Consider the following 18516-nt stretch of genomic DNA (forward strand, 5'->3'; position numbering starts at 1 on the left):
GCAATAAAGCCCGTCTGAATGTGAAGCCAAAGGAGTTTTGTTAGAAGATTTGCTGGTGGAAAAGACTTTAGATAATCACAGAGTCCTCCTGTTTATAGAACTAAAACTTACCGGTTTTTGTTCTTTTTCCTTCTGGCCCAGAAAGTACTGAGCTCTAGAAACAATATTCACATATTAACTATGTGACTACTACCCGTTCAAACAGTCAGGGCTCCTGTATGCCAAAGTGTGCTGAGATGTGTTGTCTAAATGCATAAACATCAGTTAACATTGTGGAATGGGTGGCAGGCCAAGTTAATCAATAATTTAATTACCAGTGACCCATTTTGTTTACTTTGAGTTGAAAGGGAATTCCTGCATTCTTGCATAAGTTATCATTTATTCAGTCTTTCGCAGATGGATTCAGATGATGCTTTTCCTGCCTTCAGGATGAGAAGAATCCAATGTTATAAATGAAAAACAGGTGTCCAGATGCACACTTTTCCTGACAGCTTGCATTTCATTTATTTACCTAGAATAATTCGTAACAAAATTTGCTGCCAAAAGTTAAGTTACCTTCACTTACAGTGAGTGTGGCCATGGATGCAATCACTGCAGTGACTGTCAGCAATGCTTTTTTTTAAGCTGCAAGCCCTTGTGAGAAGGCCAATGTTCACATGTTGTAGTTATTATTATTACTCATTTTTATTGAGAAGGCAGCTGGCTGGAGCTCCAGAAATAGAACAGTTTTAAAGTGAAGCAGAGCTTTTCATTTGTCTCTAAAAATAGGTCATCTTCCAGAATGGAATTTGAAACTGCCAGTTTTTTGTGCTTTTGAATTCCCAGAGTTATTCCTGTTGGATTTCTCTTCATAGAATTTTAATATGAACCCTTTGAAATTGGATGCTGGCTGAAGAGTTTCTTTGGCTTGAAAATCTGCATTTGACTTGCAGTTGCTTTAGTTAAAAAAAGAAAAGCTGGATGAGAACAGGTGGTGTGACATACTTTTTTTAATAAGCATTCTGCGTTTATGTGGTATGTGGCATCACCACAGTCATCACCACAGTCAGGTTGTAACAGAGAAGCACATATTACATATCCTTGAGAGATCAAACTTCAGTTTAATCTGCCCTTTTGATTTGTCATAGTATGAAGTATGATATGCTCTATACAGATGCCCAAAAAATTTGCAACAAATTATTGTGCATGTATCAATTATAATACTGGCTGGAGATCTAAACAGAAATTAGGGTGTGCATGTCTTAACTCTCAGCAAGGATCTCAGGAAACCATTCTTACCCCTGATTATTGCAAGCAACACGGACAGCACCATTTTACCTCCACTATGCAGATGACAAACTATGTGCAGGAAAACGTAAATTATTGTCCCAGAAGAATTAAGCCTATGTCTAGACACCATAAACTGAAAAACATCTGAGTTTTTGACTCAGAATGTGCACAAAGGCCATGTCTGGATCACATTTTGGGGTGAACCCATGTGCCTGCCAGCCATCTCACCCCAGATACCTGGTTTTCATAGGAAGGACATCTGGGGATGTGAGCCAGGCTAAAGCTACAGTGAACTCCAAGAGATGTCTGGCCTGGCCAGTCAGGGGGTTGGATGCAGATGATGGAGCACCTTGGCAGCTAGTTATGATTCAGGCAGAGCCACAAAAATTAAAAATAAAACCCTCTAGTCTTTACAAAGGGAACTCCAGTGCTTAGGTGCAAATTTGTCCTCTATGGGCCCAAACATTTAACAGGATGAAAATGTTAAAATGGTTCTCAGTGTGTGGGTGCAGTTTTAAATAGGATGACGGGGAAATGGCTGGAATATTTCCACTATTGTCCAGAGCTATTTGCTGGATTCTGGGAACAACACTTCTGTGCAGGCCCACTTTTCAATGTGCAGAGGCACAGAGCAGATTTGTTAGGCATTTTCAAATGTGTGAAGATTATTTAAAAAAAAATAAAAAGCCTCCTACATTGCAGGTGGGTTACTGGTGAACTCCTAGATGTGTTAAAACTTTTTGAATATATTAAAGAAGAAAACGAAGGGGCAGTTCAAACTCAGAATCCTGCCTCTGGGTAGTGTCTAGTGCTACAGTAGCCGTGACCATTTAAGGACATAAGCAAGATTAAATATATGAATAGAGGTAATATGGTGTATATTATCCAAATATGGTCTTTATTACCTCTTCCTAGAAACACTGTCTTTATGTATTTATTCCTGATCTGTCCTACTCTCAGCACAATGGTCTGAAGGTTTTTCTGAAAGTTTTTATGATAAAGCTACTGCCTAATGTAGAATATTTTATGACAATCTTTTGAGCATTTGAAGACAAAGCTTTACTGTCATTTGCACCTCAGACTTCAATATAGCTCTAGGATTTATGCCTACTCAACTAATAAGATCTTCAGAGAGCACATTTGTTTAATTTAAAAACGCGCCTCAAAATGTGCAAATTCACAGATGTTAATGATTACACACATGTTTTCCCTTATTGCTTCAAAGCCAGCAAAGGCTAAATTCAGCTGTAATTTGTTCTGCAGTGATGAGATTTGAATTAATATCAATGACACCAAAAAACATATTCAGGGACTTAGGGGTTTTTGCAGATAATGGGGCATTTCTAGAAACATCTGTTTTGGTGGAGTCAGTCCTACACTTCAGCTCATAAAGCAGCAGGAGGGTCACTCCCTAATGTAAAGACTAAGCTGTGCAGAAGGTGAAGAGAAAGGACAGAAGGCACCTTCTGCATCCCACGGCAGCAGCTGTGTCTTGGAACCACTGTTTTCATGTTATGGAAGAGAAGAAAAAACAAAGAGGAAATTAAGTGATGGGTGAAAAACATGACACCCAAGAGCAACTGCAGTGGTGATAACTGTGCAGCACACACTCTGCTACTGAGACTTTAGTCATGCCCTCTGTACCTATTTACATATTTCATGTGCTTCCATGCATGAATTTTTGCTGATATATACATACTATATAATTTCCCCATTTCTATAGTAATTCTGGTACCAACCATTGTAAAGTAAGACACTGAAATATGAAAAAAATATGAAAAAGCCCTTCTATACAAATACATGTGATAATAAATAGTTTAATAACAAGTAGAAATGTGTGCCCTAAAAAGAAGGTTTTCATGTTTTCTTTCTTCAAAGCTGATGCAAACATATGGGTTTGTTCAAGTTCTTTCTACACAATTGCTAAGATTTTTAGGAGAGACCAGGCTTCAAAACCCCAATTTGTGTTTGTACAGAAGCCCGCTCTTGCACTTTTCATTCACGTTAGAAATATCCACTAAACAAAAATTTCAGAACTTTAAGTGTTTAGATATAAAGCTGACAGACTCAAGGCAGCTGCTTCTGAAATTTGTGGTCTGATCTCTGCAGCAGTCCCTTTTCAGGGTCAGATTCTATTTTATCGAAGTGGAATATAATGCCTGTAGGAATACACACGCACACAAATATTTTTCCTGTCTCTTTGATATCCAAAAAAAAGCTGGTGCCGTGGCTGAAGGCACTACTGCAAAGCATCAACCCGGCACTTTGTAAAGCTTCTAACTTACTGCGTGACTGAGCTCCAACACAAGTCCATGCCACCAGTGTGCTGGTGTCTTTTGGGAAGGGTGCTCCTTACCCACTCCTCCGTGGTGACAGTTCCGTGGTGAACTTGATTCCTGGCTCACCACACAGTAGCTTTGCAGCGATGGCCACTGTCCAAATGCCTGATATACTTAGCATCAGAAAGTAACTAAGATTCTTTCAGTTCATGTCTTTGGTCTGGAAATTTATTCCTCTCTTCAGTCACTCTTTATTGACAGGATAACATTTTTCCCCTTCTAATCAGCCACTTACAAGGTTACTTCATTTCCCCCTGGGTCATCCAGTGCTAAAGCTTAAGTGTTTATGACTGGTGCTTGAAAACACATGCACTGTGCTTTGTGTGTTGCACTACCTCACTGAGGTTTGTACTGAGGCACCGCACATTCCGACAGAGCCTCATTCCCCAGTTTCGCTTGGTAACAGTGCTATATACTTACCAAACATTTTTTGTCTGGGAATTAGCAAGACTTTTAGGGAACTTAGGCAAACAAACGTGTAAGTGTACTGGACTGTGTTCTTGCAGTGTCCTAATCATAAGTCACTGACAGAATTTTGAGGCTGCAAGTGAAGAGGGCATTTTGTCAAGACAAGACACCGCCTAATTTTTACACAAGCTAAAGCTGTTCCCCTGATGCAGCAATGATCTTGAATTACCTGGAGGTGTTTTGTCATATTTCCAAACTCAGTTTGATGGGGAAAGAATGACAGGTACCTGGATTCATCACTGCAGTTAGTGCAAACAGGCTTTAAGAGACTTGGGTATAGAGACTCTTCATGGCTTTGACATCTGCCTGAGTGGAGCTCATGGTAGGACTGGGCCCAAAATGACCTGTTTCTCATATGAGGCGGTATCACTGCAGGCAAAGGAAGCTGAGGAACCGGATTTTCAGACACTACAAAGAGCACTATTGTGTGAACACTCTGAGGGTATTGAAGGGAGAGGTTCAATCCTGCATGGCATTTTTACAGGTGCATAGTTTCAAACATGAGAATAATCATACTGATACCAACAAATTGCTTATGGACTTAAAATTAAATGCTTGCTTTGTTGGATTAAGGCTAGGGTACAATCTCACCAAATTTAGTGCCTGGTTCTTTCTAACTGTACAACTAGGCCAATCTGTTCCTCATCACTACCTTTTGCAATAGCAATTAATTTGCAAGGAGTTGGTCTCTCATATGATTTTTAATTAATTTTTTTAAAAAATGAGTGACAATAATTGAGATGCAGCATTGACCAAACCTAACAGGATGGCTAATTTGCTGCTGCCTGCACCTGCCTTTCATGTTGATGGATATTGCAGAGATATGTGTCACTTTCACTACCACGGACCTTTATTCATATTCACAATTCAGCTGGAGCACACCCCTGCCTGAAGTCATCTTGATGCCTACCAACATGCAGCTCTGAATATGACTCAGGGACAAGTGCTGTGTGAAAAGGTTTAATGCACATTCTTTTGCTAGGGGCCACCTCTGGCACCAAAATGTTTACACACCTGTTACAATTTTAAAAATAGCTTTGGAGAGAAGAGTAAATAATTGGGTTTATTTGAGAGACAGAATGTTTTTCTAAATTATTCTGAATATTTAGTCAATGTCTTTTTTTCTCCTGGTTTTATTTGTTCTTTTTTTCTAACTTACTCTATTGAAAGAACAACGCATACAACTCCAGTCTTTCAAGCACAGGCACATATAACTGCAAAGATGAGACTACGAGGCAGGAATTTGCAAATACCATTATTTCAAGTACCTTCTTATGTAAAAGAACTGCAAACACCATTACATACTTCAGTGGATAAGCTATGAGCTGACTCTGCTCTCTGCTGGATCTTACTATTCCTGTTCTTATTCCCAATACAAATACATCCATTGTGGGAGGAAAAAAACCCATAAATAAATTTCATAGCCAGGTGCTGCATTTTGGGCACCCAAGTTTGAAGAAGTGGCGTTCTGAAGGTGACAGCGGCTGCTGTGACGGACTCCGCGCCGGGCTCCAGCCGCAGCCCGGCCGGCAGCCTCAGCTGGCGGGGCTGGGGGGACCTCTCGTGGTGGCAATGGAGGGAGCAGCCCTTGGTTCCTCTGCTCCCGGACACCCGCAGCAAAGCTGCGCTCCCCGGGGAAGCCGATTGGAAGTGAAAAAGGGAATACAAGTGCAAATTAACAAGAAGAAATTAAACAACGCTGTGAGTTGACATTGAGCAAGACATTGAGGTGCTGGAGTGTATGTCCAAAGCAAAGCAGCAAAACTGGTGCAGTGTCTGGAACACAGTTCACACGAGGAGCAGCTGAGGGAGCTGGGTTCCTTTAGCCTGGAGAAAGGAAGGCTCCTGGGGGACCTTCTCGCTCCCTACAACTGCCTGAAAGGCGTGTAGCCAGATAGGGATTGATCTCTTCTCCAATGTAACAAGTGACAGAAGGAGAGGAAATGGCCTCAAGTTGGGTCAAGGAAGTTTTAGTTTGATTGCTAGGAAAAATTTCTTCACCGAAAGGGTCGTCATGCATTGGAAGAGACTGGCCAGAGATGTGGTGAAATCACCATCCCTAGAAGTGTTCAAAAACTTTGTACATGTGGAACTTAGGAACACATTTTTTTGGTGGATTTAGCTGAGCTGGGCTAAAGTTTGGACATAATGATCTTTTCCAATCTAATGATTCTATGACTCTATGATTATCACAGAACCATAGAATGGTTTGGGTTGGAAGGTACCTTAATGTTCATCTCATTCCAAACCCTCTGTCCTGAGGAGGGACAGGCTGGTCAAAGTCTCATCCAACCTGGCCTTGAACATTTCCAGGGATGGGCAACAACTTCTCTGTGAAACCTGTTCCACTGCCTCACCAGTGAAAGAATTTATCCCTAACCCTAATCTAGATCAACTATCTTTCAGTTTAAAACCATTAACTCTTGTCCTGTCACTGCACTCCCTGATGAACAGTCCCTCCCTGTCTTTCTTGTAGGCTCCCTTTAGGTAGTTGAAGGCTGCTCTAAGGTCTACCCACAGCCTTTTCTTCTCTAGACTGAACAACCCCAACTGTCTCAGCCAGTCTTCACAGGAGAGGTGCTCCAGCTCTTCAATCATCTTCATGGCCTTCCTCTGGAGTTGCTCCAACAGGTCCACATCCTTCTCATATTGGGAGCCACAGACCTGGATGCAGCACTTAAGGTGGGATCTTATGAGAGAGGAGTAGAGGGGCAAAATCATCTCCCTTGAACTGCTGGCCACAATTCTTCTGATGCAGCCCAGGGTATGATTGGCTTTCTATGATTATGATTCTGTGTCTGTGATTCTATGACTATTACTCAATGCCAGTGCTGGTGCAAACATGAGCACTTGTGTATATTTTAAAAACATATAGCACGAAAATTCACAGCTTTCTGAGTAATTAGTGCCTATATTCATTGTGCAGATGTAATTTTCAGTCCTTTCAGTGACACACAGTCCCAACACAAGAGTTTTTTCATGCCAGTTTGAGGGACATGCTTTCATCCTTCCTCAGGCAGTAACGTTGCAATTTTTTATCTATTCCTGTAGTGTTAGCTTTGTGGAGATAAAGAAGTGTCAGTGTATGCTAATATAATTCAGTATTTCTTGCTTTTTCCATACATTCTGGGGGGTTTTTTTCTCAATCAAAAATACCTAAACTATGAGTTTGAAGAAATTTAAAGATTCTAGTTTCATAAGACATTATAAACAATGCATTTGGTCTGGGAATCAAGCTCTTTAGCCATGGCCAAAACTATGCATGAGACAAACTGCAAACAGAATCAGATACAAATGTAAACTCACATACTGCTCACAAGGGGGTTTATTATACCTTCTAGAGTATCTTATGGAAAGGTACCTACATGTGTGTCTTCAAGGCAGATCGCCCAGAATCCCATTTAAGCTTCTTAATGGAGAGATAAAGGGGCTCTCATCAATCGTTTTTTACCTGTTTGCATATATGAAAGTAAGATAAAGGTGCAGTGTTTTGTTTGTTTCTTTATTTGTCTGGGGTTTTTTTAACCAAGAGGGGATGAATAAGCTTCTCCCACTCAGTGTCCAAAGAAATCTGTTTCAGCCAACTTGCTGAAGTGCAGCTGCAGTGCTGAGATGGGATTCCAGGCAGGTACAAGGTAAGGTACAGCAAGAGGTGGCTCTGCATGTGTTTCAGGACAGAAGTGGAGCTGTTGGTGTAATGTCTGCCCAGAATTTTAATGGACTGGAGGGACACATCTTCAAGAGGATGGACATGAAGGATCACGGAATCACAGGACTGCAATAGAATTTAAGCAGGGGGGACCATAGGAGGCCTCTGGTTCAACTTTCTCTCCCAGAAGAGTCAGCTCTGAGGTCAGACCAGGCTGATAAGGTCTTCCTCCAGTCAGTGCTTGAAAACCCTCAAAGATGGAGAGTGTATCACCTCTCTGGACAACCTATGCCTCTGCTTGGATGTCGTCATAGGAACAAACTTCTATCCAGTTGTTGTGGTTTAACCCCAGCCAGCAATTAAGCACTACACAGTTGGTTGCTCACTCCCCCACAACGGGATGGGGGAAAGAATCCGAACGGTAAAAGTGAGAAAGAAACGAATGTGTTCAGATAAAACCCCTTCAATAATTAAAAAGATGTTTTGTTTTTTTAATTGTAAGGAAAAAAACCCGAACACCAAAACATCAAAGAAAGAGTAAAATAAAACACAAGAAAAAAAATCAGCTATGAAAATAAAAAGAGTTGCTCATCACGCACCGACCAATGTGCAATGTCCCTGCTAACCTCCATTCACAGTTTTATTGCTGAGCACGATGCCATATGGTCTGGAATATTCCTGTGGCCTGTTGAAGTCAGATGTCCTGGCTCTGTACCTTCCCAACTCATTGTGCGCCCTCAGCCTCCTTTGAGCCTGTGCAAGCCCTGCTCAGCAGTAAGGAAAACATCTCTGTGGTAGCAACACTGTTTCCAGCACAAGTCCAAAACACATCCCCTACTAGCTACTGTGAAGAAAATTATCCCAGCCCAAACCAGTACACCATTTTTAACTTCTGATCTTTCAAAATGCACCTTCTGGTTTCCGTCTTCCTGTCCTTCATTGCTGTGAAGAGTGCAGCTCCTCCTCGGTGACCTCCCTGCTGGCACCAGTAGCTGTTAGGTCTCCTGAAGCCATCTCAGCTCAGGCTGAACAATCCCACTCCTCCAGCATTTCTTTACAGGGCCAGCCCCCACCAAAGTGGTGCCTCTGCTGAACTCAACCAAGTTATAGTCAATGCTTTTCCTGTGTTCAGGGCCCCACATTAATATAATTAATATAAGTGCTGGGTAGAGGGGAATAATCTCTTCTTTTGGTCTCTGGCTCTGCTCCAGCACAACATGTGTTGACCTTCTTTGGTGCCAGGACACTACTGGCTCATGCTCATCTTGCTGTTCACTTTCTTCTCCACAGAGCTGCCACTAGCCAGGCAGGACCAGCCTGCACAGGTGACAGAGGCTCTTCCTTTCCAGGAGCAAAACTTTGCATTTGTCCTTGAATTTCACAAGGCTGGACCATTCTTCCAGTCTGTTTACATCCTTCTGAATGACACTTCTCAAGTGTATTCACTCATTTCCCCCCAAACTGATGTCATCTGCAAAATCTAATTAGAAGTAGATCCATGCATGTAGGCAAATGATATGGCTATGTGAGTTTTTGTAGACCAACAACTGTTCACTCTTTTCCTGCTCCAAGTGTTTGTGTGGTATCCAGTCTAAGCTAATACACATTGCCTCTCAGCAGAGTTTAATAGCTTGGGATCAGGATTATGCTAATCACAGCTAAATAGACACTAGTTGCTCTTTTTTAGTGTCCTGGATTCTCAGAAGCCATAAGTCTACTGTGAAGGCTCTGAATTGATTGATGCAGTGACGAGGTTCACTTGCTATAGCCTCCAATTTTGCTCCCTAAGATCCTATGAACCATTTAAAGACTTCCTAGCCAGCTGTCATTGTCAAACAATTCCTGCAGAAAGCACAAAAAAGCAAACAAAATTTGTTTTGACAAGGAGACCAGGAAAAAAATATCTGAAGTATTGTGCCACTGTTGTAGGCAGTTTTCCTGAATTCACAGACTTAAGGTGGTTCAGAGAGGGGCAAGGTGCCCCATTCTTCTTGCAGGCAACTAAAAGTCTTGTGAGTATCATCACTGTTAAAGCAGTTCAGTTTCTCTTGCCAGCAGACTCTTGGTGCCACTACCACTGAATGGTGCAGAGGATCTATTTTTTGCTAGGCTCATCATAGGGGTGCCAAGCCCCTTCAGGGACTGCACCTGAGAGAGGAGGGAATGGAACCTGAATCTCTGACAAAATGTACCTACGCTGATGGTGCTGATTTTGTGGCTCATGAGCTTGGTGTGGCTCACTGGAACTATTATCATAGAATGGTTTGGGTTGGAAGGGACCTTAAAGACCCTCCAGTTCCAACCCCCCTGCTCTGGGCAGGGACACCTTCCACTGGACCATCTTGCTCACAAGCCCGTATCCAACCTGGTCGTGAAGAGAGCTTCTGAGGACAGGGCATCCACAACATCTCTGGGCAACCTGTTCCAGTGTCTCACTACTGCCACAGCAAAGAATTTCTTCTCAATAACTAATCTAAACCTGCCCTCTTTCAGTTTAAAACCACTGCCCCTTGTCCTGTCACTACATGCCCTTGTAAAAAGTCTCTCTCTGGCTCTCTTGAGGGCCCCTTCAGCTACTGGAAAGTTCTGTAAAATCACACTGGAGCCTTCTCTTCTCCAGGCTGAACAACCCCAGCTCTCTCAGCCAGTCTCCATGGGAGAGTTGCTGCAGTCCTGCAACCATCTTCGTGGTACTAAGGACATTTTGGCCTAAAACTTGCTCCTGATGCCTTCCTTCATTCCTGAGAACCATGAAGACAGCCAGGAGCTAGGTCTAGTCAATTATCTGTCAGTCTCAGCATGCTCCCAGCCACCATCTTCCTAGCGCAAGTCAGGAGCACTTCAGGACACGTATGTCCTTTTTGCAGTGAATTAAGCCTGCTAGTCCTGGAACTCTGATCCGGGCATGTCTGCATGCACTCAGTTTTTGGTCTTCTTGGGCACATCTGTCTCCTCCTTTCCCTTGGGAAAACATTCTGTTCCTAGCTTTGGCCAGAAAATTTCTGCATCCATTTTCTATGCTGCCCCTCAGAATTAAAAAAGCAAAAGCTTATTTGCTTGACTGTAGTGAATCCAAAAGCAGACAATGGTAACAATCTCATGTGTGACCGAGGAAGGACTGTCTTGATGCAAGTATTACATAAATTAATAAGGTCTTCAGTCCGAACTCTCTGTCCTGCACAGCAACCCATAGACCAAGCTTATCTACCAAGCACTGGAAGAACGAAAGAGTCTCAGTATTTATGATTTTTTGGATGGTAAATAGTAGCAAGTCACACTGATGATAAATGTATTGTACTGCACCTTACGGTGCACATCTTAATGTACAGCAGTGACCTTGGTGGTGTCATTTTGTCAGTCTTCGAGTTTAAGAGATAACTGCTTGTGTCATGGATCTCAAGGTCCCCAAGAAAACTGAAAAATTATTACTATATTCACATACCTTAAAATGTCCTTATTTACACACTCAAAAAAAACCCCCAAAAAACCTGTAAGAAATTCTTCTTTCTTCTTCTACCCTAGAATTCACTGACTGCAAAGCAGAACCTCAGACTTGGGAAACAAGCAGCACAGATTCCCCTGTGACTTAGAATTTATGGATATAAATCTTTCCAATCTGAAGTGGTCTCATAATATAAATGGTATGACTGTGGCTCACCATTGTTCTATCTTCACCAGAGATGAAGACAGCAAAAAGTCTTAAGAGAACCCACCAAAATGATTAATACTCATCTTTCAAGTTGCCTCATTTTGGATAAAGATGTGTCATGCCCATGCATCCTTCTAGGCAAGCCTGTGCCTCTGACAGTGGCCAAAAGTGGAAGCCCAATGATAATTTGAGAAGAGGCCAGGCACATGGTAGCAATTTCCTGGATGCCCCCCAGCCTCTGAGGGTGAGGCTCCTGAGCCAGCAAGGCTTTCTCTGTGTGTTTCCTGCCAGCACCAGGCCCTGCTGTGTCACAGCCCCGGCTTCCCCAGCAGCTTCTACCCCACAGCAGCGTCCACCTGGCCACGTACAGCCACAACACTTCCTCAGGTACCTGGTTTGGGGTCACACCTCAGCCTCAGCAGTATAACCAGAGTGGGCTGGAGGAATGGAAAAAGGGGGTGAGGTTTAGTTACCATTAGAGCCAGGGCACAGGTGCCGGGCTGGAAGTGCAGCCTTCAATTGCAGCAGCAACTGCTGTGGCAACTGCAAAAACTGCAGAGAGCCTTCCAGAACCTTCTGGGCACTGGAACCTTCCAATGGCTCCACCTGAGCCCTCTGCACTGTTCCAGTGGGGTGGAGCAGCAGAATGAACACATCCCTCTCTCAGAATCACAGAAGAGTTAGCTTGGAAAGGACCACTGGAGATCCTCGAATCCAACCCCCCTGCCAACACATCCAGTTAGAAAAGCAGGGTGTCTAACAAAAAGCACAGATGAAGAGAATCCATGTATTTATAGGGATGACTAGGCTAACAAGACATTTTCTGCTCTCCCTTACCTTGCAACCACAGCAGTTTGGGCATTATCAAAAATCAGTAGCCAGTCTTTTAAACAGTAAAAACCTGTGAAAAGTAAAGCATGCACCAACCTTAACGTTTCTTATTCTTATGAAGCAGCTAGAAATGCAGTGCAATGCCACAAGAGGAGACATAGAAACGGCTCCAGTACAAATCCTTCAGGCCTTTGCTGCCTGTGAAGCTGAAGGAAGGAAAATATCAGCATATCTATGAGTGATGGTGATCCATGAAATATTTTCTTGTATACCTGTCTTAGGTAACTGACAGAAAGGAAACTTTTGGGTCTGGCATTTTTTATGGGATGAGTCTGCTAGACTCACTTTGGGGGGAATCACTAGCTATTAGGAAATGTTATAAGGAAGCTGTAGAATGCATCTGAGTTCTGAGCCTGAGGGCTGTGACTGCAACAAAGGTAGGGATGTAATTATGGTAATTATTTTATTTATTGATTTTTTAAAATTTTATTTTATGATTGTAGGATTTATTTATTTTCTTTGAGAGCACCATCTAACATCTAATCTCTTAAGAGTCTTCTCTTCCTGGCAAATAAAAATATTCCTTAACAATGAAAAGTAGACAGATGGCATCACTCTAAGATTATCAGGGAAAGCTGCGCCTGTGCATGTTCTGTCTTGTGTTGCAACAACCCACCATTTGTGGGTACAGAGGCACCCTGGGCAGATTAATTTTGGGGCAGAAGTATCGTGGCCAGGCTGTGCCAGGCTCTGTGTACTCCTGGCAGAGGTCAGCACAACTTCAGGGATATCTGTGGCCCCTGGCTGTCGTGGCCATTGACTGTTCCTTTCTCTTTTGCCTTCTATGTGTTCATGTAGACAGATGATATGTAGAATAAGAGAAAAGGCAAGGCCAGTTAGAATCAAAATCCTAATGGAAATCCTGCTTAGGGCTGAGGCATTTCTGCTGGTCATGGAGAAATCTGGTCTTCACCCTCTTGGGAATGGCCTCTTGAAATGATTGCTTTGGGCCCTCTAATTGATTTCAGGGGGAGAAAGGAAAATGGTGGAGGAAAAGTGAGAGGAGAGCTCAATTTGTACTTAACTAGTATGAGATACTAGAGGTCAGAAATAAAAGGCTTGTAGGTAGTGCCTGAACACAATAAAATACTACAGTAAAAAAATTACAAACTGACCAGGAGTAGTTCTTAAGCCAGATGAAAAGCAGATAACAGAAGGTTGTGTGAATAAGATTTTCTCCATGAGTGAGTTGTCTGATGGGGAGGCCAATACACTGGTGCATGATGAAATGGAAGGTAAAAGGCAAAGCTGGTTTTCAAGACATTTATTAAAGATGATTCAGGAAGACTGAGACGGAAATACTTCTTAACTTTATGCTCGAAGATAAGTTTTGCTAAAAAATTGTGAAATGTGGCGTAGCCACATTAAAAAAGGAGAAAAGATGCATGAAAAAATGAGAAGACCATTTGTAAATAAGAAATTAATATTGCCCAGTAGGTTAAAAATACATTTTGCTTCCTGGCTATCCATGGCCATGATGGCCAGTCATTTTTTTTTTCATCTTCTTTTGATAAACAAATTAAGCAGGTTTAATAACTTTCTTTCAAGGTGAACATTGTTTCTCTAACTGTATTACTAGGGCTTCTCTGAATCTGTTCTCTGTGTCTTCTTGGCATCCTGCTTAACTGGGACTAAATCAGAATCACATAGAATCTTGTAATTAGCTCTCACTCATTAGTAACTTATCATTTTCTGTCCCCTGTAGATCACACTTTCCTTCTTCATGGCTCCACTATGCCAGCAGATAATGGTTATCAACAACTTTTATAATAATTATTAGGATCATCAACTTGGTTTGTAGTTTTTGGAAAGAAACATATTTATAAAGAAATACATAAAATTTACATAGTATTTATTTATATGTTGAACATACACATAAAATATAATAGATCTGTATTTTGTATAGTATTTTTACTATTATTTATTACATAATTAATAATATTTTCTCTGACTGTAGGATGAAGGCAGGCTGCAGACTGTTGGCACGGCAATCTGATTCATGCTACCCCTCATTTCACACAGCCTGCTCTTCTGTCCTGTCATGATGCCCTGTGAGCAGGTACAAGAGAGAAAGATGAGAGATCCCTAAAATTTTTTTCAAAGCTTTACTTATATCCATTGGGGGTCTGGAAATGGTTACCTATGAGTCTTCATCTTTCTCTCCTGATTAAATTTTTTTGGTGTTTAAATAGTGGAAAATAATGTGTTAAGCATGGCTCTGCCCCGTTGAACACAGTGATTCATGCTAGCTCATGCCTACCTTACACTCCCTGTGATATCATGTTGAAGAAGGTATTTGCTACCAGTGCTTAGGTGAAGCATCTCATGTGGGAGAGATGAATTAATAAATAAACCAAGACTGGAAGTGACACAGCTCTGAGCTGATTACTGATGAACAACCTGCAAAAGCGCAAAACTAATTCTACCTAGGTTTTCAAACTCTTCCATGGTAAACAAAGCAAATAAGCCCATCACAGGAAAAGCTGATTCAGCAATTTGCGTCTTTTTTCACCACAACAGAGCACAGGAAAATCTCCACATTGGCACCCTTCCAGACAGAAACTACACAGAGTTGCTGTCTTGGAGTGAAATATACGCAGTACAGTAGAGAAAATGAGGAATAACAAATAAGCAGGACCTAGACATTTTAAAAAATCAGTTCATTTAACAACTCTTAAAGGAAATACCCGAATGACTGTCCATTGTAACTTTTGCTTCAAAACCCTTTGCTTCTCACAGTGCTGGAAAGCAACTGATGAGACCACTTTTCAAAAAGGGTTCCAACCGGGATCTGAGGAACTACAGACTGGTATGTCCATTTTCTCTATAGGACACTTCCACAAGATTTATAATAAAGAATAAAATTAGAGAACACAAGGATAACAATGACACTGTGAGAAAGTCAACATGAATTTTGTGAGTGCAAATCACACCTCACAAACCTACTTGAACTGAGAGGAACATCAAAAAGGGATACAGGAAATCCTGTGTACCTGGAGTTCCAAAGAAATTTGAATTCATTGCCAAAGGTTTTTAAGGAATTCAAAGTGGTCACAGAATAAGACTTCATGGACATCTGGAGAGCTGATTAAAAAATAGAAAATTCAAAGTTGCAGTAAATGGCCAATATATGTACATGATTATAGAGGGAGTACAGAGTGTGTATATAGATATAGAGATATACATATATACAAATGCTACACAGGTCCTAAGAGGCAGTGTAGGTGCAATTCTGAGTTGAACGCTGATGGCCAGGGTGCTACAGCCCAGCTGACATGGCTTCAGCCTTCTCTAGGTATTTGCTTCTACAAAGGTGGTTCTTCATGGCCCCACTTTTCCTGGATGGCCTAAGCCAAGGCGTCTTCCATGACATTTTTGTCCTTAATGTCAAATTTTGCCCCTCATTGGTGTTGACAGTATTTATCATAGAAAAAGCCCATCCCCTGAATTTGAACTCTTGGTGTCAAAGACAACTCTTCCCATCAGCTGTTCTGCACCCACCTCGGGCTGCAGAGAGGGCTGCACTGCACTGCAGTGGTTAATGCATCCACTGCCCTGGGCAAATGGGGTCAGTCAGGCTGCATGGCTCTGGCTGCATGCCATGGACTGACTGAGCTGGCATTTAAGTTTTAGTCAGAGGGCGAACAAATTTCATCATTGTTTTAATTTCCCTGCTTGGAATTCCTACTTGATAATCCAGCCTTTTCATGACTCCTCCTACACAGACAATATGTTAAATCTTCCATTATCACAGTGGCACAGATGCACAAAAATATTTTTTTCTTATGATTACCTAAATATTTGAAATATGCATATATATATATATTTCAATGAGCTAAAGTATAGTTAAAGAAAAAGCCTCATGTCAAGCTAATATGAGCCTAAATTAATTCTCAAAGGACTATAAAATTCCACACCGTTGGTGGTACTAATACTAACAGCCAGGATTGGCAACGTACTAAAGACTCTGGATCTAGAAGACCAGGCTGGTATTTTAATCACATAAATGCTAATTGCCTGGCCTTGCTGGCATTAAAATTTTTATGGCACTAATAGCCTGGGCAAGATGGTATTTTAATCATCCTGGATCACAGCCTAGAAATGTTAATTTATAACATTTTTGTCTTTTTATCTAGGTTAACAAGAGGTCTACTGCAGATATGATCAATTACAAAATGCAGAAATCACAATTTTAACTTAAAACAGAGGCAAATCAGGGATCTTGGCACTCACAGTACTGGAGACTTTTCAGTTAGGTCACCTCTTCCTCATATTTTGTCTTTTTTTTTTAAACTTTTGCCTTGCAGCAGCTTTAAATCACATGTGAGTCTCTTGAGACAGCTGAAGCAGGTTGTGCTGAAGAGTTTGCTGTTCCAAATATTACATTGATCTTACTACAAGATCCAGATAATGCAGTTCCATATATTTAACCTCAGAGGATTAAAACTCTGACTCTATTGTTGATATTGTAAAAAAATTATTTCAGGTTGTCAACAATTCAGCTTATCTTCAAATACCACTGATTAGTTATCTGTTATACATTCACCAACTTCAAAGACCTCACTTAATCTTTGCTGTTACGTAGTGCAGGTAACTTACAGATGGATTTGGTAGGAATGTTTTATGGCTAAATTTCATTTTTATCCCCTTTAATTGGAGGCTGGCTATGCTGGGGCTGGGGAGAAGAATTAAATAGAAAATTGCCAGTCTTCCTCCTACAGCTGAGGAGTGTGATCTTGCAATGCCTGGGAAAATCCAATAAAATTGTGAAGGAAATAGAGTACAATATGAAAATTAGTTTTGATTAAGATTTTGCATTTTTTTCATATTCCTCATAGTGGCTGGATCAGCTCTTCTGAGATTTTCCACAGAGCTAAAATAGTCCTTGTAACTTTGAACTGGATCTGCTACATAGATGCAATACACTGCCACTTGAGGAAGATTTCATCTCCCCTCATTATGGGGATGGCTGTAGGCTGCATCTGGAAGATAAAACCATTTGCTTATCCTGGAGTGTGACAGTGGCCCTGTACATGGCAGGGAGAGTGACATGTTTTTAGCTGCCTCCAGCCCAGTGCTGCCCAGCAGGAACCCAGCTTTCCCCTTTCCGCCACGGCCACAGTGAATGTCCAAGAGGTATCAGGGGATGTGACTTTGTGCCTCTCCCTCTGTGGACAATATAGAGAGGCTGCTAATGCCGAGGGTGAGAGAAGGTGTCCTGTTTGAGGAGGAGGGAAGTGAAATTTAAAAGGAGGAGAAATAAAAAGAATGGTTCTGACTGAAAGAGGAGGCAGGTGAACTTCATAAGGTATCAGCTTTGCAGGCCACCCATTTGAGTAGCTGGCTGTACTTCACCCATGTCAGCACCAAAAAAAGTCATACCAAACTCAGCAGCAGCAGCAATGAGCCTTCTAATTTTACTTGATTTTCACATCTGGGATGCTGAATACATCAATCAAATACTTATTTTTGCCTTTGTTTTAAAATGTCCCTGGAGAGGAAATTTGCCCTTCACCTGCTTCCCACATGGGAAGCCCAGCTGCTTTTTCAGGCTGAGTTTCCAGACACAGGGCTGCTCTCAGCTGACACTCTTCTATAAGAAGATTGCTAATAATGTTAGTTGTTCAGAATCTATTTTCACTGTAGGAATGGAATTTCAAAGGAGGGCTCTTTATGCCTGCTGCTTAAAAAGGATTTGAGCACTTTGTGAGAGAGTGCTTTTAAAGCATTCTCATTTCAATGTCCTGTCCCCCGTTGCTTCCTATCCTTGCGATGCCTGTGTCATCTGTGGCTTCATTCCCACCCCTTATATGGATTTTTTTCTGGTTTCAGAACGTGACATTGATAAACAGGGCAGATGCCATTCTACTGGCCTATGTGGCCAGCATGGCCACGGGCAGTTGCAGCTGACACGCATGCCCTGGTCAGGAAGGTCGTTCTCAGCGTGCCACTGCATTGGGGTCAATCCTTTCGGCAGTGAAACTTAGGAGCAACACGACAGCTGTGTGAGATCATTGTGCTGCAGGAGCTTATTCAGAGGGGCAATGTTTTGGAGACTGGCACTGCATGTTTTCCTGGCTAAACAGTCTGCTCTGCCTGGTTACAATGTCCTTTTGTTTACTTGAACTCAGAGAGGATTTCTTAATGTTTCTATGGCTAAAGCTGAGATGTGATGACCAGAAAACTGTGTTTTCCTTGATCTCTATGCAACAAAAAGCAATATTGTAAGGACAGTGTTGTTGCTTACTTAT

Source organism: Corvus brachyrhynchos, unplaced genomic scaffold, assembly GCF_000691975.1.
Source record: "Corvus brachyrhynchos isolate BGI_N302 unplaced genomic scaffold, ASM69197v1 scaffold363, whole genome shotgun sequence".
NCBI classification, from domain to species: domain Eukaryota; kingdom Metazoa; phylum Chordata; class Aves; order Passeriformes; family Corvidae; genus Corvus; species Corvus brachyrhynchos.